Source organism: Acomys minous, assembly GCF_964271855.1.
Source record: "Acomys minous genome assembly, chromosome: 9".
NCBI classification, from domain to species: domain Eukaryota; kingdom Metazoa; phylum Chordata; class Mammalia; order Rodentia; family Muridae; genus Acomys; species Acomys minous.
This window is the reverse complement of record NC_140490.1, coordinates 76,324,589-76,351,327: the sequence shown is the minus strand read 5'-3', so window position 1 is coordinate 76,351,327 and position 26,739 is coordinate 76,324,589.

The window sequence follows — 26,739 nt, the reverse complement described above, 5'->3', positions numbered from 1 at the left end:
TGAGACTTCAACACCCACCTCTCACTAAAGGACAGGTCAACAAAATAGAAGCTAAATCCAGGAATAATAACACTAACAGATGTCATGAATCAAATGGACCTAACAGATATCTACAGAACTTTTCACCCAAACACAATAATTATACCTTCTTCTCAGCACCTCATGGAACCTTCTCCAAAAATTGATGATAAATAGGCCACAAAACAAGCTCAACAGATACAAAAAGATTGAACTAATACTCTGTATCCTATCAGACCGCCATAGGCTAAAGCTGGATCTGAACAACAACAGAAATAACAAAAAGTCTATACACACATGGGAACTGAACAACTCTCTACTCAGTGACAACTGGGTCAGGCAAGAAATAAAGAATTCAGAGACTTCCTAAATTCAATGAAAATGAAGGTACAACATACCCAAACTTATGAGACACAATGAAAGCAGTTCTAAAAGGAAAGTTCATAGTACTAATTGCCTTCATAAAGAGATTGGAAACATCTCACACAAGCAACTTAATGGCACACCTGGAAGACACAGCCAAGAAGAGTGGGTGGCTGGAAATAATCTCAGTGATGAAATCAATTAGAAACAAAGAGAACCATTCAAAGAATCAACAAAACCAAGAGCTGGTTCTTTGAGAAAATCAGTAAGATAGACAAACCTTTAGCCAAACTAAAAGGTAGAGAAACACTATCCAAATTAACAAAATGAGAAGGGAATGAGAAGGGAAACGTAATGACAGACACTAAGGAAATCAAAATAATAATTAGATCTAATTTCAAAAGCCTGTATATCACAAAATTTGAAAATATAGATGAAATGGACTTTTTTTTGTTTTTTTGAGACAGGGTTTCTCTGTGTAGCCTTGGCTGCCCCGGACTCACTTTGTAGACCAGACTGGCCTTGAACTCAAAGAGATCTGCCTGCCTCTACCTCCCGAGTGCTGGGATTAAAGGCGTGCGCCACCACGTCCAGCTATGGACTATTTTTTGATAGATTCGACTTACCAAAATTGAATCAAGATCAGGTAAACAAATTAAATAGTCTTATATCTCCTAAGGAAATAAACAGTCATTAAAAGTCTTCTAAACAACAACAAGAACAACAATAACAACAACAACAACAACAACAAGCTCAGGGCCAGATGGTTTCAGCATAGAATTCTACCAGACTTCAAAGAAGAGCTAATACTAATATTCTTCAAACTATTCCACAAAATAGAAATGGAAGGAACATTATCAAACTTATTCTATGAGGCCATAGTCACCTTGATACCTAAAACACACAAATATACAACAAAGAAAGAGAATTTCAGACCAATCTCTCTTATTAACATTGATGCAAACATATTCAATGAAATACTTGCAAACCAAATTCAAGAGCACATTAAAAATATCATTTACCATGACCAAGTAGGCTTCATCCTAGGATGCAGGGATGGTTCAATATACAGAAATCCATCAATGTAACCCATCATCTAAACAAACTGTAAGAAAAAAAACTCACATTGATCAGGTCTTTAGGTGCTGAAAAAGCATTTGACAAAATCCAATATCTCTTCATATTGGAGAAATCAGGGATTCAGGGATAGAAGGCTATATACAACAAACCAATAGACAGCATCAAATTAAATGGAGAGAAACTCAAAGCAATTCCATTTAAATCAGGGACTAGACAAGGCTCCCAACTCTGTCCTTATCTCTTCAATATAGTACTTGAAATTCTAGCTAGAGCAATAATATAACTAAAGGAGTTCAAGGGGATCCACATTTGAAAGAAAGAAGTCAAATTATCTCTATTCATAGATGATATGATAATATACATAAATGAGCCCAAAAATTCCACCAGAGAACTCCTACAGATGACAAACACCGTCAGCAAAGTGGCAAGACACAAGATTATAAAAAAAAAATCAGTAGCCCTCTTGTATACAAATGACAGATGGGCTACAAAAGAAATTAGGGGAGGGAGATCCAAGATGGTAGTGAGCAGTGTGGTCCATGTTTGGAAGCTCCAGTGAACAATTCAAGGAATTACACAGATTTCTGAGCCAGGAACACAGAGGTCCCCACACCACGGCAGCAGGAGTGCGCCACAGTTCGGAGGGACCAGGGTGCAGAGGACCTGCATACGGGAGGAGCATGGATTTTCTCAGATCGGAGCAGCAATGGCAGAGGCAGCAGCAGCAGCACCAGCAGCACCAGTGGCACCAGCGGCGGTGGCTGAGGTTTGCAGCTCAGAGCCTTCCGGTGGAGGCAATTGGTGTGGTGGCCAGTGGGAGTTGCTGTGGGAGAGGGGACACTGGGCAGGATTTGGGTCGCGCGGTGCCTTGAGACCCAAACTGGACTCAGTGGACAGTTCAGCCCCAGAGTCCCTGGTTCAGCTCAGTGCACAGTGTCGTGGAGATGCTGGCTCAGCTCAGCAAGCAATTTGGCCTGAGGCACTAGCTCAGCTCAGCCACAGCTCCCCTGCTGTGACGCAGGCTGGGCGGAGAACTCAGTTTCACTGGAGGCGCTAGATCAGCGCAGCTGCAGTTCTCCTGCTGTGACGCAGGCTGGACTGAGCGCTCAGTTCCACCCTAGGTGCTAGCTCAGCTCAGCGGGCAGTTCTGCCCAAGACACTAGCTCAGCTCAGCGTGCAGTTCTGGGGAGCTGACGCAGGCTGAGGTCAGCACGAAGATTCCTCCCAGAGTCCCTAGCTGGACTTGCCGGGCAGTTTGGTCCCAGAGACTCTAGCTGAGCTTTGAGCACAGGCTCGGCGGCCCTAAGACTCTGGCTGGACTCTCCACGCAGTTTAGGGCTGGAATCTCAGGCTGAATTCAGCATGCAGTGTGGGTCCAGAGTCCCTGGCTGAGCTCGGTGCTCAATTCTGCCCCAAGACTCGGGTGGAGCTTGGCGTGCAGTTTGGGGCCAGAATCCCTAACTGTTTGGCAGACAGATTGGGTCCAGAAACTCTAGCTGAACTTTTGGCACAGTCCCAGCTCTAAGACTCTGGTTGGACATAGTGCGCAGTTTGAATCCAGAATTCCTGGCTGAGCTTGGCGGACGGTTCGGGCCCTGAGTCTATAACTGACCAAAGCACGCACTTTGGGCCAAAAGCCCAGAGCTGAGCTTGGTGTGCAGTCCCAGCCCAAAAATTCTGGCTGGACTCTGCATGCATTTTGGGGCCAGAGTCCCTAGGGGAGCTCAATGTGCAGACTGGGCCCAGAGTCCCTAGCTGAGCTCGGCAGATGGTTCGGGCCCTGAGAATCTAGCTGAGCTTGGCGCGTGGTTTGGGCCCAGTGTCCCTGGCTGGACTTGGCAGGGGACCCAGAAGGCTGTGGATATCTTGACCTCACCCAACGCTCATTCACAGACCCAGAACGATTGCAGGACCCACAGTACAGGGGAGTTGAGGATCACTGGCTGTGAGAGTCCAAAACGACAGGGCTAGCCTCCTGCCATCCACACCAGTGAAGCATCACAACTTCCAGCATAGGGAAATCATGAGAAAACAAGTGAATCTATCATCAGACTCCCTCCACCCAACTTTGGAAGCTATCCAACAAAAACAAAGATGGCAAGATGTCTAAAGGACAGCGTAAAAGCATACACAAAAAACTCCAAAACAACATGGCGTCTCCAGTTTCCAGCTATCCCAAAGAAAATGACTGAGAGAATTCAAACATAACGGAAATGCAAGAAATGACCTAAAATCCTTAGTAATGAGGATGATAATGGAGGAAACAAATAAAATTCATAATCAAATGCAGGAAGACGCAGCCAAAGAGGTGAGAGACATAAAAGAAGCACATAGAGGGGAACTGGAAAAATTTCAGGAAAATGCAAATAACCAGATGAAAGAAATCAAGAAAACGGTTCAAGTTCTGCCAACCTATAAAGAGGCAATGGAAGAAACTCAAGAATATACAAACAATCAGATGAAAGAAATCAAAAAATCAGTTCAAGATCTGAAGATGAAAATGGATTCAATGATAAACACACAGACAGAAGAAAAATGAGAAGGTGAGACCTCAGAGAAGAAGGCGAGCAACACAGAGGTGAGCTTTTCTAACAGAATCCAAGAGATGGAAGAACGAATCTCAGGACTAGAAGATACAGTCACAGATCTTGAAGCAACCATTAAAGAAAATGCCAAATCTGAAAACCTCCTGACACAAAGAAATCCTGACATCCAAGAAATCAAGGACACCATGAAAAGAAGAAATCTGAGGATACTAGGCATTGAAGAAAGAGAAGATATCAAACTCCAAGGCCCAGAAACTATTCTCAACAAAATCATAGAAGAAAATTTCCCCAATCTAAAGAAAGAGATGCCTATAAACATACAAGAGGCCTACAGAACACCAAATAGAATTGACCAGAAAAGAAAAACTGCCCGTCACATAATAATCAAAACACAAAACATACAGAACAAAGAAAAATTATAAAAAGCTGCAAGGGAAAAGGGCCAAATAACATTTAATGGCAAACCTATCAGAATTACACCCGACTTCTCAGCAGAGACCATCAAAGCCAGAGGGCCTGGACAGAGATCCTGTAAACCCTAAGAGACCACAGATGCCAGCCCAGACTACTTTACCCAGCAAAACTATCAATAACCATTGATGGAGAAAACAAAATATTCCATGACAAAAACAAATTCAAACAGTACCTATCCACAAATCCAGCTTTACCGAAGGTACTAGAAGGAAAACTCCATCCCAAAGGGTCAAGCTACAACCAAAACTACTCAGGAAATAGATAACTATACCATGGCAAAAACACAGCTACAAAAACGCTCGACTGGAACAACATCAAAATTAAGACCCTTAACAGTCACTGGTTATTAATATCTCTCAACATCAATGGTCTCAATTCTCCAATAAAAAGACACAGACTAACTGAATGGGTACATAAACAAGATCCAACATTCTTCTGTATTCAAGAAACACATCTCACCCATAACGATAGGCATTACCTCAGGTTAAAGGTTGGAAAAAAATATTCCAAGCAAATGGTCACAAGAAGCAAGCAGGCGTAGCCATTTTAATATCGAACAAATTTCGATAGATTTTCAACCAAAATTAATCAAAAGGGATGAGGAAGGACACTTCATACTCATCAAAGGTAAAGTCAACCAAGATGACATCACAATTCTGAACATCTATGCTCCCAATACAAGGGTACCCAAATTTGTAAAAGATCTGCTAAAAAAGCTTAAACCACACATCAATCCCCACACAATAATAGTGGGAGACCTCAACACCCCACTCTCCCTGAAGGATAAGTCATTGAAACAGAAACTAAGCCGAGAAATAACATCATTAACCAATGCCATGGGTCAAATGGACATAACAGATATCTATAGAACCTTTCACCCAAACAAGAAAAAATATACCTTCTTCTCTGCACCCCATGGAACCTTCTCCAAAATTGATCACATCGTAGTTCACAAAGAAAGCCTCAACAGATACAAGAGGATTGAAATAATACTTTGTATCCTATCAGATCACCATGGGCTTAGGCTGCAATTCAACAACAACAGAAATAACAAAAAGCCTACACGTACGTGGAAACTAAACAACTCTCTGCTAAATGACACCTGGGTCAGGGAAGAAATAAAGAAAGAAATCAAGGAGTTTCTGAAATTCAATGAAAATGAAGGAACAACATACCCAAATTTGTGGGATACATTGAAAGCAGTGCTAAGAGGAAAATTCATAGCACTAAGTGCCTTTAAAAAGAAATTGGAAACATCACACATAAGCATCTTAACGACACAACTGAAAGCCCTAGAGTAGATGTCTGGAAATAATCAAACTCAGGGCTGAAATTAACAAATTAGAAACTAAGAAAACAGTCCAAAGAATCAACAAAACCAAGAACTGGTTCATTGAGAAAATCAACAAGATAGACAAACCATTAGCCAAACTAACTAAAAGGCAGAGAGACAGTATTGAAATCAACAAAATCAGAAATGAAAAGGGAGACATAACAACAGACACTGAAGAAATACAAAGAATCATAAGATCCTACTTTGAAGGCATATATACCACAAAATTTGAAAATCTAAGGAAAAAGGATGATTTTCTTGATCAATTTCACTTACCAAAGTTGAGTGAAGAACAGATAAACAAGCTAAATAGTTCCATTTCCCCTACAGAAATAGAAGCAATCATTGATAGTCTCCCAACCAAAAAAAGCCCAGGGCCAGATGGTTTCAGTGCAGAATTCTACCAGACCTTCTATGGGGTACTAATACTGATACTCTTCAAGCTACTCCAAAAGATAGAAATGGATAGAACATTACCAAATTCATTTTATGAAGCCATAGTCACACTGATACCTAAACCTCACAAAGACTCAACAAAAAAAGAGAATTTCAAACCAATTTCTCTTATGAACATTGATGCAAAAATACTAAATAAAATACTTGCAAAACGAATACAAGAACACATCAAAGATATCATTCATCATGACCAAGTAGGCTTCATTCCAGGCATGCAGGGATGGTTTAATATATAGAAATCCATCAATGTAATCCACCATATAAACAAACTGAAAATAAAAAACCACATGATCATCTCTTCAGATGCAGAGAAAGCACTTGATAAAATCCAACACCCATTCATGTTTAAAGTTTTAGAGAGATCGGCAATACAAGGCACTTTCCTCAACATAATAAAGGCTATATACAGCAAGCCAATAGCCAAAATCAAAGTAAATGGTGAGATACTCAAGGAAATTCCTCTAAATTCGGGAACAAGGCAAGGCTGCCCACTCTCTCCATATCTCTTCAATATAGTACTCGAAGTTCTAGCCAGAGCAATAAGACAACAAAAGGAGATCAAGGGTATCCAAATGGGAAAGGAGGAAGTCAAATTATCCCTATTTGTAGATGATATGATAGTGTACATAAGTGACCCTCAAAATTCCACCAGAGAACCCCTACAGCTGATAAACACCTTCAGCAAATTGGGTGGATACAAAGTTAACTCAAAAAAGTCTGTAACCTTCCTCTTCACAAATGACCAGGTTGCAGAGGAAGAAATTAGGAAAGTCACACTCTTCACATTAGCCACAAGCAATATAAAATATTTAGGAGTTACTCTAACTAAGCAAGTGAAGGACTTGTTTGTAAAAAATTTCAAAAGTCTTAAGAAAGAGATTGAAGATGACATGAGAAGATGGAATGATCTTCCTTGCTCATCGATCGGGAGAATTAACATAGTAAAAATGACTATCCTGCCAAAAGCAATCTACAGATTCAATGCAATCCCTGTCAAAATACCTACACAATGTTTTAAAGACATTGAAAGTTCAATTCTCAACTTCATATGGAAAAACAAAAAACCCAGAATAGCTAAAACAATCTTGTACAATAAAAGATGCTCCAGAGGAATCTCCATACCTGATCTCAAACTGTACTATAAAGCAATAGTAATTAAAACAGCATGGTACTGGCACAGCAACAGGCTGGTTGATCAGTGGAATTGAATCGAAGACCCAGATATGAATCCACACACATATGGTCACTTGATTTTTGACAAAGAAGCCAAATTCATTCAATAGAAAAAGGATAGCATCTTCAACAAATGGTGCTGGTCTAACTGGAGGTCTATGTGTAAAAAATGCAACTGGACCCATATTTGTCACCTTGCACAAAACTCAAATCCAAGTGGATTAAAGACCTCAACATAAAACCAGAGACACTAAGTCACTTAGAAGAAAAAGTGGGGAAGAGCCTGAAACATATTGGCACAGGAGACAACTTCCTGAACAGAACACCAACGGCTCAGGCCTTAATGTCAACAATTAATAAATGGGACCTCATGAGGCTGAGAAGCTTCTGTAAGGCAGGAGACACTGTCAAGAGAACAAAGCGACAGCCTACAGACTGGGAAAAGATCTTCACCAACCCTATATCTGACAAAGGTCTAATATCCAAAATATATAAAGAACTCAAGAAATTAAGCACCACCAAACCAAATAACCCAGTTGAGGCTTGGAACTAAACAGAGAATTCTCAACAGAGGAATATCAAATGGCCGAGAAACACTTAAAGAAACGCTCAACCTCCTTAGTCATCAAGGAAATGCAAATCAAAACAACTCTGAGATTCCATCTTACACCCATCAGAATGGCTAAGATCAAAAATTCAAGTGACACCACATGCTGGCGAGGATGTAGAGAGAGAGGAACACTCCTTCATTGCTGGTGGAATTGCAAACTAGTACAACCACTTTGGAAATCTATCTGGTGCTATCTCAGAAAACTGGGAATAGGCCTTCCTCAAGATCCAGCTATTCCACTCCTTGGAATATACCCAGAAGATGCTCCAGCACACAACAAGAAAATTTGCTCAACCATGTTCATAGCAGCCTTATTCATAATAGCCAGAACATGGAAACAGCTTAAGTGTCCTTCAGTAGAAAAATGGATAAAGAATCTGTGGTACATTTACACTATGGGATACTACTCAGCTATTAAAAACAAGGAATTCCTGAAATTTGTGGACAAATGGATTGAACTAGAAATGATCATAATGAGTGAGTTAACCCAGAGGCATAAAGACTCAAATGGTATATACTCACTTATATCTGGACACTAGCCCAAGGGGCATGTCCCATGAAAGCCGTCACTTACCAGGAAACTGGGACAGAGGGGAGGACATCCTATTGGGACTCTAGATGAGAGAACCATGGGAGAATTGCAAAGTAGAAGGATCCGGAGGTCCTAGAAACCTACAAGTAGAACATTATGATAGGCAGATTTGGGCCCAGGGTTCCCGCTCAAACTAAGGCACCAGCCAAGGACAATACAGGCAGTAAACTTTAAACCCCTACCCAGATCTAGACAATGGGTAGAACATTCTCCACAGTTGAGTGGAGAGTGGGATATGACTTTCTCACATACTCTGGTGCCTCATTTTTGACCATGTACCCTGGAGCGGGAGACCTAGTGGCACTCAGAGGAAAGATAGCAGGTTACCAAGAAGAGACTTGATACCCTATGAGCATATACAGGGGGAGGAAATCCCCCTCAGGAACAGTCATAGGAGAGGGGAATAAGGGGAAAATGGGAGGGAGGGAAGAGTGGGAGGATACAAGGGATGGGATAACTATTGAGATGTAACAAGAATAAATTAATAAAAAATTAAAAAAAAGAAATTAGGGAAACTACACCTTCACAATAGCCACAAATAATATAAAGTATCTTAGCGTAACTCTAATCAAGCAAGTGAAAGACTTATATGAAAAAACTTCAAGTTTCTGAAGAAAGACATTGAAGAAGATATCAGAAGATGGAAAGATCTCCCATGCTTGTGCATCAGGAAGGTCAACATAGTAAAAATGGCCATATTACCAACAGCAATTTACAGATTCAATGCAATCCATATCAAAATACCAACATAATTATTTACAGACCTTGAAAGATCAATTCTCAATTACACATGGAAAACCAAAAATCTCAGAATAGCTAAAACAAGCCTGCACAATAAAAGATCTTCTGGAGGAATCTCCATACTTGATCTTAAGTTGTACTATAGAGCAACAGTAATAAAAATGACATAGTACTGGCATAGAAATAGGCCACTTGATCAATGGAATTGAGTCAAAATCCCAGAAATAAACCCACATGCCTATAGACATTTGATTTTTTTTTTTGACAAAGAAGCCAAAACCATACAATGGAAAAAAGATAGCACCTTCAACAAATGATGCTGGTCTATATGTAAAAGAACGTGAATAGATCCATATTTATCATCATGCACAAAACTAATGTCCAAGTGGATTAAATACTTCAACATAAACCCAGACATATTAAATCTGTTAGAAGAAAAAGTGGAGAAGAGCTTTGAACTCATTGGCACAGGAGAAAACTTCCTGACCAGAATACCAACAGCCCAGGCTCTAAGATCATCAATTAATAAATGGGACCTCATGAAACTGAAAAGCTTCTGTAAGGCAAAGGACACTGTCAACAGAACAAAACAACAGCCTACAGAATGGGTAAAAGATCTTCAACAACTTTACATCCAACAACAGGCTAATATCCAAAGCATATAAAGAACTCAAGAAATTAAACACCACCAAACCAAATTGTATTACCAAATTATACAATTAAAAATGGAGTGCAAAGCTAAACAGAATTCTCAGTAGAGGAATATCAAATGGCTGAGAAACACTTAAAGAAACGCTCAATGTCCTTGGTTATCATGGAAATGCAAACCAAAATTACTCTGAGATTCCATTTTACACCTATCAGAATGGCTAAGATCAAAACCTTAAGTGAGAGACATACTGTCAAGGATGTGGAGAAAGGGGAACACTCTTCCATTGCTGGTGGGAGTGCAAACTTGTACTTCCACTTTGGAAATCAATCTAGTGCCTTCTCAGAAAATTGGCAATAGTTCTACCTAAAGACTCCGCTATACAATTCCTGGCCATATAACCGAAAAATGCTCTACCATAAATAAGGACATTTCCTCAACTATGTTCATATCAGCTTACTTATAACATCAAGAATCTGGAAACAACCTATATGTCTCTCACCCGAAGAATGGATAAAGAAACTGTGGCACATTTACACAATGGAATACTTTACTATTCCGCTATTAAAAACAAGGATGTCTTGAAATTTGCAGGCAAATGGATGGAACTAGAAATGATCATCCTGAGTGAGGTAAACCAGACCCAGAAAGACATGGATATTAGCCCAACATAGATGTCCTCTGAGAGGCTGTACCCAGTGGGGGGTCTGGGCAGATTCTGTACTCACAGCTAGACTCTGGGCAGAGTGCTGAGAATTGTATGGAAGAGTGGGGAGGGGGGCAGAAAAGACCTGGAGGTGTCAGGATTCCCACAGCGAGACCATCAAGGCTGGTGGACATGGAGCCAGAGAGCCTTGCGCAAACTGATGCACCAACCAAAGGCAAAGTATGCAGAGAATCTAGATCCCCTGCTTAGATCTAGCCAGCGAACAGCTCATTCTCCAAGGCTGGCTGCAGGGACTGCCTCTGACATGAACTCTAGTGTTTGGGATTTGATCACTTCCCTTTGGTGGGGAGGCCCTGCGGGCACACAGAAGAAGGGGAAGCAGGTTATATGGATGAGACCTGACAGGCTGTGGTCAGAAGGAGGGGGAGGAGGGCTCCGCCAACCACAGTCAGGTGTAAGGGAGGGGAATAGGGTGGAATAGGGAAGACAGGAGCCAGGGGATAACCATAAGGATATAATGTGAACAAATTATAATACATTAAAAATGAAAATAATCCTGCATCATTTGGAATTTGCTTATCAAACAGGGTCACACATGTAACCCCCAGTGACCTGGATCCCACTGTGTTATCCAGGCTTCTCTTTAACCATAAGTCACTTACCTTAGCTTTCCAAGTGTTAGAATTACAGACTTGTGTTACTGTGCCTGGCTAAAATCTCCCCATTCTTCCATTTTCTACTCTTTGTATTAACTCTTCTGATTACATATTAAAACATCCTGGCGGTGTCTCCCTGAACTTTTCTTTCTTTCTTTTTTTTTTAAATAGAGTATTTACTGACAATTTGATACATGTAAACAACATTTCTTCATCACATGCAGTCAGACTTCTCTCTCCTATTCTCTCAGGAACTCCAACAGGTTTTCTTTCCTCTTCATATTCTCTCTTATATTTTAAAAATTGATTGATTGATTGATTGATTTGTAATCTACCAAGTTCAGTGAATGCTGCCTGTTGGCGTGTTAACTGATCTTTTGGCTTGTCCTTGTGCTTGTTTTGGGCAGGTAACCATGGCTGTAGCGAGTTCATGAGTGCAGTGGCCGTGCCATGGTCAGAAGACAGCACTTCGCAGCACTTCTCCTCATTCTCCTCACGTCTTCTCCCTTCTCTTCTATATTTTTTGAGCTATGATGGGTGTATGTGAGAAAGATGCCCTATTTAGGGCTGAGCATAGAATATTAAGTGTAACCAGGAGTTTATTTTTAGTAATGTTGAGAATTGAACCCAGGGCCTTCCACATACTAGGCAAGCTCTCTATCTCTGATCTATAGCCTCTTACTTCTAATTTTTTATTTAAGCATGCTACATTTATCTTTAGAAAATAAAAAAGCTGATTTTGGCTTTTGTGTGTATAGTGTGCTCATGAGTGTGCAAGTATGTTGTGATGATGTGTACATACATGGTAACTGTGACTGTGTAAAATGTGTGAAAAGTTAGTATGAGAGGAGAGCATAAGAAGTATGAATGAGTTTGTGTGTGTATATGGCACATGTATGTGATGTATCTATGCATGGTATATGTGTGACTACATGTAAGTATATAACAGAGTCATAGATATTATATGTGTACATGTGTGTTGCTGTATGTATTAACACTATATTAATATATAATATATTATATATGGATAAGAGACTTATGCCTGTCTGTCTGTGGTATAGGTGTAGTTATATGATTGTATATGTGGATATACATATATATGTGATACATGTGTCATACCCATAATGTATACGTATGTGATTTGTACATGTGCTTTCACTTCTGATGAAAATTCCATTCAAATGATAGAAGCCTTCTATACAGCCACATAACACCCCACTTCCATTCATTTGGACATTGTTACAGTTCTCAGCTAGGGTCATTCTTTCCACGTGGGAAGGGAATTCATTCCAATTAAACAATGTCTGTAAGACTGAGTAGACGCTCAGTCTGAGTTCCCACTCACTCTGATTTGAAGATATCTGTTGTAGTATTTGCTGAAGATGATTTGATTATAAAATACTCGGTTAAAAGATGGAGGAGACTCAGATTGTGAGACTGACATGCTGCCTACTGTGCTAAGAGGGTGGGACCCAGAGGCGAGGAGGAAGGGTGCAGCAATCGGGATGTAAAGCGAGTAAATAAATAAATACACTTTAAAAGGAAGGATGAGGAACTTTGAGTTAACTCTGCCGATATCATATGCCCCTTTTCCGGACCTATTTTTGAGGAAGTACCTTAAACTCTACCACGAGGGCTTTCTTCTCTGGCCCAAGGCCACTTGCTCCTTTGTCCTTTGCTTTTGAAACCATCACTATCATCCCAGGAGTTGCTAACCAAGCACATGCATGCCCTGATCCCAGCTCTTAGCCTGGTGCCTGCGTTGGAGTGGACTTGGTGAACATTAATATTAGGACATGCTGCAGCCAGCAGAGGGCGCATTCTGTCTGGATTGGAACTGCCTTCAAATTCACTGTAAATTCGTGTTCTCACTCCTTTAAAAGTTTTAAAAGAACATTTTAGACAGCCTGATCTATGCATCTGATTACATTGCCTGTAACCCTGCATGTGAGGACCTTCCATACCTTCCTATGCCTCTGACGGGGGAAAGTCCACACCTTTCTTGCTCAGTGTTCTCAAATGAACCTTGCAAACCCTGCTTCCCATTCCTGCTGTCACCATAAATTCATAGTATGAGGTTGGACTTTCAACAAAGTTTCCTCTTTGTTTCTTCATTTATAAAATGAGATAACCGACAATGTTGAAGAACAAACAGAGTCTCAGCGATATACATCAACTCAGTGCTAGAACTAAATCCACGAGCAGAGACCAGCATCTAAACCCTGGGAAGGACCACGGATAGGAGAATGCTTGGTATGGGCCTCCATCCAAGGAGGCAGGAGCATCTTTGAGGTGGGTGGGCCATTGCACATGGTTAACATCCAAACTTTAGGACAGCTGCCCATTGTTGTCCAATATGTTGGGCTCTGCTGCCTTGTGTGTGTGAGTCTGAGGAACCTCATTTTTTAAGTCCAGGGAAATAAATTATTGGTAGTTTTCTGTGGCTTTGCACAAACTTAATATTTTTCCAGGAAAAAAGTACCACTTTCATTAGAGCAATAGTTAAGCTTTCTATGTTTCTGTTCCTTTTTGATAATTCAATGTTCTTGTGCTCCTTTATTCCACCACTGCTTTTGTGAGTTTGTCTTGTGTCACAGACACTGAGCTACCTTGTATAGACTTAGCCACAAAACAAACACTTTTTCCACAGCTTATAAGTAGTAATACTGTAAGTACAATTTGTTTGGCCCTTTTATCTTATATTGCCTTATTTTTATGTGTGCACATGCTTTATGTATGATGTGTGTATGTGTGCACAGGTATGTGGGCACACATGCTCATGCACTTGCAGTGAAGAGGCCGGAAGCAGATGTAATGTCTTGCTGTAGTATCACTCACGGCCTTATTTCCTTGAGAAAGGGTGACTTGGTGGACTCGGACTTTCCAGTTTTTGGGGCTGTGTGGGCTGAGCAGGGAGCTTTGGAGATCCTCCTGTCTCTGTCCTTTCTCTGAGTGTGGAAGTTGCAGGAGTCTGCAGTTGTGTCCAGCTTTTATGTGGATGCAGGGGTCTGAACTTAGGTCCTCATGCTTGCTAGCAAGTTGTCTTACTCGCTAAGCCTCCCTATCCCAGCTTGACTTTCTTACATGTTCATCTCTTCGTAATTCCATAGGCCTGGAAATCTCACATTTCACCCTATCATGCCTTCATGCTTATTCCTTTATTTATTTCAGTAAAGCCATATGCCTAATTCAAAGAATATCTCCAGATCTCTTCCTTGCTTGCTTATAGGAAGTCTGTACTTCCAGGCCATTTGTGATAGAATAGAGCTGGGTGACTAGTTCTGGTCAATGACATAGGGATGTCTGTTATTTCATCTCTAGGCCAGAGTAGTAACACCAGCAACAGCAAGGTCCAGAGAGGAGTTCCTGCCTTAGTGTAGACAGGGAGAGGTTTTAGATACCTGGGATGTGGTTATCCTAAATGCTAAACTCTGGGTTGCATTCATAACTCAAATTTATTATTACATGTAACAGAGCTTATTAGTTGGTAGTTCAGCTAGCTATGTAGTGCAAGTCTTTAGACCTATTTATAGAGCACTGATTGACCCAGATATGTAGCATTGGGTGTTATGAACTTGTAGATACTCACACCATTGCATTTTTCTGATAACTTCACTCAAAAGTTCAAAGAGTTTATAAATAAGTCTGTTCAGGAGATGCCTGTTCAGATCCCTGAACAAACATCCACTTAGTGAGGTTTCAAGGTGGTTTTGTACATCGAAACAATGCTTAACAGTTGTTGTTTCTTATTGGGAGGAGTTCACTAAGAAATGAGGAAAACTTGGGCACATTTCTAGGGATTCAGCTTCTAGACAGTGGTCTCCTGCCTTGTGTGCCGAGAGCCATGTGTGGACGTACACCTGCTGTTGTACATGAGGAATACTGAGAGATCCTAAATCAAGTCAGTGCTTCTTGCCATCATTCCAATGCAGTGCTAGCCATTAATATTATATGTCCTGAAAATAACTCAATGAAAAATGAAAAATTCTCCAACCAGAGCCAGTCAATTCTTCATATAAAAATGTAGGTCCTTTTTTTTCTTTAAATTAGGCAATGAAAGTATTTCAAGCAGAGGAAAATGACGTGTGTACCAGAAGAGACTATGAGTGTTTTCAAACTGCAAAACTTCAGTGGTTTACATATTTAGATCTAGAGCAAAGAATAGTTAAGTTCTCCTTCTTCATTGTGCCTTTAAGAGGGACTAAAATGCATGCCTTTTGAAAGTTAATGTCTTTGTGTTCAACAAATGATATACTAATATAGCTGTAAATATTTTGAATAAAATCATTCCAAATCTAGGCTAAAACTCAAAATAGTCAACTCATGACAATTAAATTCTAAATAATTAGTAAAGAAGATAATATTTTTATTCATAGAGACTATATTTATTTTAATAGTTTTCAAATGTATATACCTCTTTTTTCCAAAAGTTGCATGAGCAAGGCCCTATGAATGGATTTATTGTTCATAAATGCTAGTGTAATCCAATGTCTAAACATCCTCCTTTCTTATGTCAAGATCTGTGTAAAGCAAAAAATGAATAAAAATATAACCAAGCAGACTATGATCAAATAAAACAATTACATCTTACCAATGCATACTTAAAGTCTACACTTCCATGTGCATTACCATGTTCAAATTATATTGTTTAAAACTTTTATTTTTAAAAGTGAAAAAGTAGTGTTCAATAAAAAGTATTTTGAAGAACATATCTTTAATTTCCTTGTGAATTCTGGATTCTTCATTCTTAAGATACTGCGACAGGTACTGTGTAGCCAAGATATGAGAAACTAAATGGCAGAGCAGACCTGGCCAAAATATGGCAGAATGGTCCCTTCTTCCTTGTATTTGGTAGACTTCACATCACTCTTTTTTTTTCACATTAGTCTTAATAAAAGCTAAAAGAGGTGCCAAAGAATAGATTTATGTAATGCTTGATAAAATTGATGTTTTGTTGTGACCATTAAAGCACCAACTCTGATTACAAGGAACACTACATCCAGTGGGAAGCAGGATCTATAGTGACATTTGGTGGGTTGTTTCAAATGCACAGATGTGGTCTTATAATGATGGAAAGCAAAATGAGCTAAAGTTGGACCAAACCAGATGCAGATCTTCCGAGCTCTATCAAATGAGTTGTATGGCAATTAGTCTGCTCATCCAAAAGTTATACATTCAGTGCTGACTTAAATAGACTGGCCCCACCCACATAATACATCATCTTGAGGTTAATTCTTTCTACAAGATGAGTTTCAAAGAAGAGTTTTAATGGGATGCAAAGATGAGGGTGATCTATCACAGCCTGAGAAATGTAGTATGTGAATTGGTACAAATTTTGGAGGATTTTCAAACACTCCACTTATAATTTTATCCAAGTGCAGTGCAAATGGAAGGGAAATGACTCATGCAATCCACCAACTTTTAAAGCTGAAAAATAACAATTTGATAATGGAATGCATATCCCAATCTTTGTGTGCACACATCAAGGAGCCAACTTCATTTTCAAAGAATTGTTCAGTAAGTCTTAGATTGTGTAAAAACATATCAGACACTGTCTTACAAAGAATATTATGAATTGGTCAGTGATTTGTCATTGCGTATAGCTTTCTAGAAAAATTTCAGAAGCCTCAGAGGACACCATTTCTCACTTGACTTGAACTGTGATAGCATTGACATAACTTTACCTGTTCATAATGTGAGTGAATACAGCTTTATAATCCTATTTGTTCTCTCTTAGCCTTAGACTACTCCCCTTAATTAATAGCTTTAGACTGCCCACAAAGACTATCTAAATTCTCATCCCTTTGTGCATGACAAATATGGTGAGGTTCTGGGTTGTGACATAATTAGTGCCTCCCTCCCCATCAGGGGAAGCACAGCCCACTTGATTACAGCTTTTCTGCATGTGTGGTGTCTGTTTCTGTCCTTTATTCATTCCCTCTTCAAGTTTCCAGGACCAACCCAGGCTGGACAACTGATGATATTCAGGCCACCTTATATCTGTGGACAAGTGTAGGCATACTTTTTAATCAACTGTTTCTTACACCTCTTCCTCCTTTCTCCTTCTCCTTACCCCTCCTAATACCTTCCAACACTCTAACACTAGTTAGGAGAGAAAGAATGTTAGAAGGGACAGCGCACATAGACCTCTATATACTTAGTTCCTGCTGAGTAGGGTTATCGGATTCTTTGGGGCAACACCAATCTCAATCATCAGGATATCTAGCAGACTAGCTAACCAGCAAACCAGCAAACCAGCAAAAAGCAAACACAGCAGCAGGACAAACCAGCATTGGCCTTCCTCCTCCCAAGAACGTCTCCTTGAAGCATTTTCTTGAAGCATTCACTCTCTCTGGGCTCTGATATTTATCATCTTGTATTGACAGTCTTCAGAGTTCAACTATCTCAGTTGTCAAAGACCATGTCCATCTTGGAGCCAAACGAAGTTGTTGTCTGCTGGCAAAGACCCGGCCATTCTCTGAGTCTGAGCCTGCACAAGACACTTATAGCTGTGGACAAACTAAAAGAATCTCCATATCTCATACTTAGGATTAAAACAAAAACATAACTGGGTTTTTAAAGAAACCAAAACTTCCATTACAGACATGTCTTATCAGGAAAGCCTGGTAAGGACAGCTATTGTAGTTTGCAGTATTCATAGATGGATAATACTGATGATCACTTTTTTCCCTCCAGTGGCCTGCATGGCACCTTCCAGCATTATGAAAGCCAACCAACTTACTTCCGTGTAAGTAGCATGTGCATTCTCCATGTTATATGATTCAGATATATGGTGTCTTCAGCAATAGGGTCTGCGGTAAACCTTTTCTCCAGTTCTATGGTCTACTTCTTCATTTAAACTATCATATTCTTTGTTGCATAGAAATATTTTAACTTCCTGAAATCTTGTTTATTAATCATCAGTCTGAATGCCTGAACAATAGGTCTTAATCAGAAAGCTCTTTCTATGCCAACGAGTTCTAGCATATTTCCTACTTCTCCCCTATTTGATTTAGGGTATCAGGCCTTATGTTTAGAATCCATTAATTCATTTGGAGTTGAGTTTGTGCAGGGTGAGAAATGAGGATCTAAACGTAACTCAGTATGATCAGCACTATTTCTTGAAGATGCTGGGGATTTTTTTGTTTTGTTTTGTTTTTGCATATTCAAAGAAAAAATTAAGCACAAGAAATTATGAACAGGCCAATAAATTTATATCCATTTTTTCTATCCATGTCTTCAATTCCATGCAATTGATCAATTAGCATGTTTTTGTTCCAGTACTATGCTGTTTTTAGTACTATAACACTACAATATCACTTGAACTTTGGGATGGTGATAAATCTAACAATTTTTTTTGTTCAGGATTATTTCAGATATTTTTGGTTTGGGGGTATGTTTTTATATGAAATTTAAGATTATTTTCTCATTTTTTTGTGAAATACATTGAAATTTTGATAGGGATTGCACTGTATTTCTAGATTGCTTTTAGTCAGATCACCATTTTCACAATGTTAATCCTACAAACCTATGAGCAAGTGAGGTCTTTTCATTTTCTGGTAGCATCCTTAGTGTCTTCTCTTTCTCTCTCTCTTTAGTGATTTAAAGTTTTCATCATACCAGTCTTTAAGTTCCTTGATTAGACTTATGCCAAGATATTTCATTCTTTTGAAGCTCTTGTGAATGGTATTTTTTCTTGATTTCTTTATTTGTGTGTTTGTTGTTTGTATATGGAGAGGAGAGTAATTTTGTGTTTGTATCTTGCTAGTTTTCTCAAAGTATTTCTCAGGTGTAGGACATTTCTAGTGGAGGCTTTAGTATCTTTTATGCATAAGGATATCACCATCAAAGAAGACTATCTTGACTCCTTCCCCTCCTATTTGTATCGCCTTGATCTTCTTCAGTTTTTATTTCTATAGCTAAGATTTCAGATTCTATATTGGATGGGTGTAGAGGGAGTGGACAAGCTTGTTTTGTTCCTGATGTTATTGGAAACTCTGAGTTTTTCTCAGTTTATAAAGCTGCTGGCTGTGATCTGACTGTATGTTGTTCTGACTGTATATTGAGATATGTTCCCTGTATCTCTATTCTTTCCAGGACTTTTATCATGAAGAGATTCGGATTTTGTCAAAGGCATTTTATTTATCTAATGAAAAGATCATGCCTTTTCTTTTAATGTATGGCTTATGGAATATATTATGTCCATTGATTTACATATATTGATCTATATCTACCTTTCTGAGATGAAACTAACTTGATTATTGTGGATAATCTTTTTGAAGTATTTTTGAATTGGGTTTACCAGTATTATATTGAATTTTTAACACCCATGTTCATCAGAGAGACTGACCTACAATTTCTGTTTTTCTTTATATCTTTGTCTGGTTGTGGTATCAGAGTAATGCTGACTTTGTAAAAGGAAATTGGAAATTTTCTCTTATTTATATTTTATGGTATCTATGTTGAATAGTGTTACAGCAGCTTGACACAAGTTAAAGTCATCTGAGAGGAAGGAACCTCAATTAAGAAAATGCCTCCATAAAATTGGGCTGTAGGCAAGTGTATAGGGTATTTTCTATATTAGTGATTATAGGGAGGTCCCAGCCCATTATGGGTGATGCCATTGCTGGGATGGCGGATCTCGGTTCTAAAAAGAGAGCAGACTGAGCAAGCCATTGAGAGCAGGCCAGTAAGCAGCACCCCTCCATGGACACTGCATCAACTCCTGCTTCAGAGTTCTTGCCTTGTTTGAGAGCCTGTCATGAGTTCCCACAGTGATAATATATGGTAGTGTAAGAACCTCGCCTCCAACCAAGTTTCTTTGGTCATGGTGTCTCTTCACAGAAACAGTAACTCAAATTAAGACATTTTAGAAATATAAGTTTTATTTCTTGAAATTCTGGTAGAATTTTGCACTGAAACCAATTGACTCTGGGCTTTTTAAGTTGAGAGATTATTTTTTAAAATGTCCTTTTATTAAAAATGGATTTTTACATCATATATATTAATTATAGTTTTCCCTCCTCCTACTCCTTCTACTACCTCACCTCCTCCCATGTCACCCAAATTTTTTCTCTTTCTGTCTCTCATTAGTAAACAATCAGGCTTCTAAGGGATAATAACAAAATAAAGTAAAATATAATAATATAAAACAAAACCAACACAATGTAATTGGAAAAACAAACAGAAGGAAAAGAGCCCAAAGGAAGGTACAAGAAACAGAGACCCATTTGTCTGCACACTCAGGAATCTCATAAAAGAAACTAAACTGGAAGTCAAAATATATACCCAAGGACATTTTGCAGACCTGTTCAGGCCTGTGACTGCTGCTTCAGTGTCTGTGAGTTCATATGTGCTTAGGCCATGTTGATTAAGAGGGCCTTGTTTTATTGGTATCCTTCAACCCCTCTGACTGTTTCTTATACTTATTTCTGCCTCCTCTGCCACAAGGTTCCCTTGAGCCCCAAAGGGAAGGATTTGATGGAGACCACATTTTTAGGTCTGAGTGTTCTAAGATGTCTCACTCTGAGTAATATCTGGCTGTAGGTCTCTGTATTCGTTCCCATTTGCTGCAGGAGAAAGTCTCTTTGTTGTTCACTAAGCAAGGCAATGAGTATAGCAGAATTTCATTAGAAATAATTTTTTGCTACCTTTCTTATTCCCTCAAAACTGTAGAATTTGGTTTTTCCTAGGTCACTGGACTGCCCAGTCTCAGGGTTTTGGTCACCCAAGAAGTGTTGGGTACGGATTCAAACTTACAGCGTGGGCCTTAAGTCAAATCAGATACCTGTTGGCTACGCCCACAGGCTTCATGCCACCAATGCACTAGCATATCTTGCATGAAGGACACCACTGTAGCTCAAAAGTTTTGTGGCCTCTCAAGTGTTTAGTTTTCTCTTTTGATGGCATGCAAAGTATCTTCCTATACCAAAGATGCTGGAATATAGGGGGGGGATGCTTTTAATATAGGCACCAGCTCAATTTCTCCATGTTCAATGACTTATGCAGGTGATGTCTTTGGCAATGGGAACTTGGATCAGTTTGTGGAGAGCAACCTGTCATCTTGGCAGCAGCCTAGGTTGTTTGAAGATTCCCATTGGCCATCTTTGGCCATTACCTCAATTAGATATAACTCAATCCTGATACTGAAAGCTCCATTTAGTGACAAGAGAAGGTCAGTTAAGGGCTCTATCTCTCTTGTTATTTTTTTATTTCATTTGGAAGGTCTTCATATATGTATGTATTTTAGGAAATTTCTGTGGTATCAGGATTTCATACTATCCACAATTACCCCTACTTTGCAGAGGATGGAAACAGGTTTTTTTTTTTTTATCCCAAGTGTAAGATATGAAATTGACTTGTGATAGGGCATGAGATGTTTGCCCGCAAGAAAGGGAACTGCTTCTTTCAGAGGTATGGTCTTTGCCAGTTGATAAATATCCTGGTATGAGCTCTGAGAAGATGTAGAGCCACCCCCAAACCAGAAGCTTGGCTTTTGTATCACTTCACATTTCTTGGTGATTCATCCCTCCATTTGAGATGCTCCTAGAGAGAAATGCTCCAGAGAATGCTTCAAGGTTCTGGCTGCTGTGGTTATGGTTGCTTTTGTTGAGTTTCTGGTTTCTGTTTAGTGGGTCTTATGGAATCCTGATGATGAAGAGTGGACTCTTCCCAAGGAATAGAGTCCAAAAAGGTCTACTTCTCCTATCCCTAGTAACCTTCTTTCTCTGCTATCTAGGGTAGGTGGGTTGGAAGGGAAGTAAGGCCTTAAAGAACCTCAAATAAATTAGGTTTTAAAACATCAAAGGCTACATTAATTTTAGCTGCCTCTACCTATATTCCATTCCTCTTACTTCTTCCTCTACCCATCCCTACTTGATCTTCCCATTCCAGCCCCAACTACCCAACCATAACTATTTTATTTGCTTTCCTATTGAAATATATATGTCCCTGATAGTCCCTTACTCCATACATAACCTCTGGGGCTCTACGCATTATAGCTTGATTATCATCGCATTATAGCTTGGTTATCATTGACTTAATAGTCAATATCCACATAAAGCCAAATCCATACCATATTTATCTTTCTGGGTCTGGATTACCTCACTTGGGATAATGTTTTCTGGTTCCATCTATTTACCTGTGAATTTCATGATGTCACTTTGTAAAACAGCTAAGTAATAGTCAGTTGTGTAAATGTGCCATATTTTCCATATCCCTTCTTCTGTTGAAGTTCATCTACGTTGTTTTCAGTTTCTGGCTATTATGAGTAGAGCAACACTAGGGACTTTACAAGTTTGCACTCTGAGCAGCAATGGATGAATGTTCCTCTTACTCCATATCCTTGATAGTATGAGCTGCCACTTTTACTGACCTTAGGTACTATGATAGGTCTGAGATGAAATTGCAAAGTAGTTTTGATATGCATTTCCCTCATGGCTAAAGATGTTGAACATTTCAAGTATTTCTTAGACATTTGAGTTTCCTCTTTTGAGAATTCTGTTTAGATCTGTACCCCATTTTAAATTGTCATTTGTTTTTGTATTTATGTTTTGTTTATTAATAATATTATGTTTATTTATTGTCAAATTTATTTTTTTTTGTTAATTTATAAATGTTGAAGTATCTGCATATCTCTTGGATGAAGCCTACTTGATCATGGTAAATGATCTTTTTGATGTGTTCTTGGATTCAGCTTGCAAATATTTTATTGTTACTGAAACCACATAAACTTTTTGTTCATAAGGAAAATTGATCTATAATTCTCTTTCTTTGTTGGGTCTTTATGTGGTTTCAGTAACAGGGTAACTGTGGCCTTGTAAAACAAACTGGGAAATGTTCCTTCTGTGTCTATTTTGTGGAGTAATTCACTTTTCTTTGAAAATGTGGTAGAATTCTGCACTAAAATCATCTGGCCCTGAACTTTTTTGCTTGAAACTTTTAAGGAATGCTCTAATTAATTAGTGAATATATGTCTATTTAAATTATTTTTCTGATCTTGATTTAACTTTTGGTAAGTGGTTTATATCAAGAAAATAATTCGTTTCTTTTGGTAGGGTGTAGGCTTTTAAAGTTGCTCCATGACTCTCTCTCTGTATTTTCTCAGTGTCAGTTATTATCTTTCCTTTTCATTTTTGATTTTGTTAATTTGGATATTATTTCTCTGGCTTTTAGTTAATTTGGGTAAGTGTTTATCAATCATATTGATTTTCTCAAGGAGCCATCTCTTTGTTTCACTCTTAGTTTCATTTTTATTTTATTGATTTTATTTCTGAGTTTGATTATCATATCATCTACTCCTTTAGAGAATGGTTTCCTCTTTTTGTTCTAGAGCTTTCAGGTGTGTTGCTAAGTTATTAGCATGAGATCTCTCCATTTAAAAAAATGTAGGCACCTAGTGCTATGGATTTGCTTCTTAGAGTTTCATTGTTTCCCATAAGTTTGGGAATTTGTATAATCATTTTAATTCAATTCTAGAAAGTCTTTAGTTTCATTCATTATTTTTGCCTTGACTGATTTTTTTTTCATTCAGTAGAGAGTTGCTGAGTTTCCACAAGTTTGTAAGCTTTCTGTGTTTCTTTTGTTATTGATATCCAGCTTTAATCTGCAGTGGTCAAATATGATGGTAAGGTGGTATTTCAATTTTCTTGTACTGATTGAGACTTGCATGTCTCTAAATATGTGGTCAGTTTTGGAGAAAATTCCATGATATGCAGAGAAGATTTATTTTTTAGGTATAAGGTTATTGGGTAATTCAAATGCTGATTTCTATCCCCCCCCCCCCCACATCTGGTTGCAAGCCTTGTTCTGAGACTATCCCATTTCAATGTTGTGTAAAGACTATGCCAATAAATCAGCTTATAACCAATAGCTGAGCAGGGGAGAGAACAGGGATGGATTTCCTGCTAGCCAATTAAGAAGGAATTATAAGAGGAAGTAGGCAATTCAGCCATGGGAGAGGTCCAAGAGACATCAGAAGAGGAGCTGAAACAAAGAAAGCTACAAAATGCCAATATGTCTGGGATGTACCCTGGAAGGAAACAGAATTAACTTAGAGGGTTAAGAAGAGATTAATAACTGCTCAGTTCTTGCGCTGTGAAGCTTGTTTAAATAATATAATAGAGTCTCAAGTATTTGTGTGATAGCTGGGTTAAGAGAAACTGAGAAACAAACACAGTTTTATAAAAATAACCTTACCATTTTGGTGCTCCATGTTGTGTGCCACCTTTAGTCTTTGATCTTATTAAACCTACTTTATTTGGTGTTCTTTGATGCCTTCACCCCACTTCCAACCTATTTCCCTATATAGGAGAGAAAGAAGGGTGATAGGGAGAGGACAGGTAGACCTTTCTAGACTCGTTCATTGAGGCAATTCCACTCTTCATCACCAGGATTCCAGAAGACCGTTAAATAGCAAACCAGCAATTGAGCAAAAGCAACCACAACCACAGCAGCAGGAACATTAACTCGTTCTCTGGGTCATTTCTCTCCAGGAGAATCTCAAAGTGGGGGCAATGAGCAGCCAAGCGATGTGAAGTGATGCAAAAGTGATTGATCTTTGTTATTTGGGTTATTCATACTCTCCTATAGTCCATAGAGGTTGTTTATCAACTGGGAAAGACCATGCCCTGCCTGAGGCAGTTTTCTTTCTAATGGACAAACATCATGCACCCTCACACAAGGTGGTTTCACATCCCATACTTGGGATCAAAACAAAAACATCTACATATATTCTTTTGTATTTGGGTGAAATGTTCGATAAATGTTTGTTAAGGCCATTTTATTATTTATAATGTCAGATAGCTCCAGAATTTCTCTCTTTAGATTTTGTCTGGATGACTGTTCATTGGTGAGAGTGGCATATTGTAGTCTCCCACTACAAGTATATGCAGCTCAAATTTTAATTCCACCTGTAGTAGTGTTTCTCTTAAGAACTTGGGTGCCCTTGTGTTTGGAGCATAGATGTTAAGAATTACACTTCCTCTTGGTAGACTTTTTCTTTGATGAGTATTCAGTGTCCTCTACTATCTCTTCTTACTAGTTTTGGTTTGGAGTCTATTTTTTCAGATATTAAAATGACTACACTGGCTTGTTTCTTAGGTTCATTTGCTTGGAATACTTTTTCTATACTTCTACCCTAAAGAGATGTCTATCTTTGATATTAAGATATATTTCTTGGGTGTATCAGAAAGATGGAGTTATCCTGTTTTCACATTTATTCTGTTAGCCTGGGTCTTTTTATTGGGGAAGTGAGTCCATTGGTGTTGAGAGATAGCTTTGGTTCTTTTTTTCATCACTGCGGTTGTTGGTAGTGTGTGTGTATTTCCTTTCTTTCAGTTTTCTGTTCTGGGATTGCTTATTCCCTGTATTTTCTTGTGTGTGATTATTCTCCTTAGATTGGAGTTTTCCTCTCGGGGCTCTCTGTGGGGCTGGATTTGTAGATAGATATTGCTTAAATTTGATTTTTATCTGGCAATATCTTATTTTCTCCATCTATGATGATTGAAAGTTTTGCTGGGTATAGCAGTCTGGGCTGGCTTTTGTAGTCTCTTAGGATTTGTAGAAGGTCTGTCCTGTTCCTGAATTTCATAGTCTCCATTGAGAAGTCAAGTGTTATTGGAATAGCTCTGCTTTCGTATGTTACCTGCTCTTTTCCCCTGAAGTTTTTAATATTCTTTATATATTCTACATGTTTTGTGTTTTGATTATCATATGCTGAAGGGACTTTCATTTCTGTTCTAGTCCATTCATGTTCTGTGTGTTTTTTGTACCTTGATAGGCATCTCCTTCTTTAAGTTAGGGAACTTTTCTTCTATGATTTTTGTTGAAAATATTTTCTGTGCCTTCGTCTGGTTTTCTTCTTCCTCTATCCCCTTTAATTTTAGCTTTGGTCTTAGTGTCCTCGATTTTCTGGATTATTTTAATTTAATATTTTCTTTGACCAAGGTATTTATTTCTTCTATCTTCAATGCCTGAGATTTTCTTTCCTGTCTCTTATTCTTGTATTCTGTTGGTGAGCCTTGTGTCTGAGGTTCCTTTTCTAATTCCTGAATTTTTTTCATTTCCAGATTTTTCTCAGTTGGGGTTTTCTTTAGAGATTACACTTACACTTTTATTTATTTATTTATTTTTTAATTAATTTATTCTTGTTACATCTCAATGGTTATCCCATCCCTTGTATCCTCCCATTCTTCCCTCCCTCCCATTTTCCCCTTATTCCCCTCCCCTATGACTGTTCCTGAGGGGGATTACCTCCCCCTGTATATGTTCATAGGGTATCAAGTCTCTTCTTGGTAACCTGCTGTCCTTCCTCTGAGTGCCACCAGGTCCCCCCCTCCAGGGGACATGGTCAAAGTTGAGGCACCAGAGTATGTGAGAAAG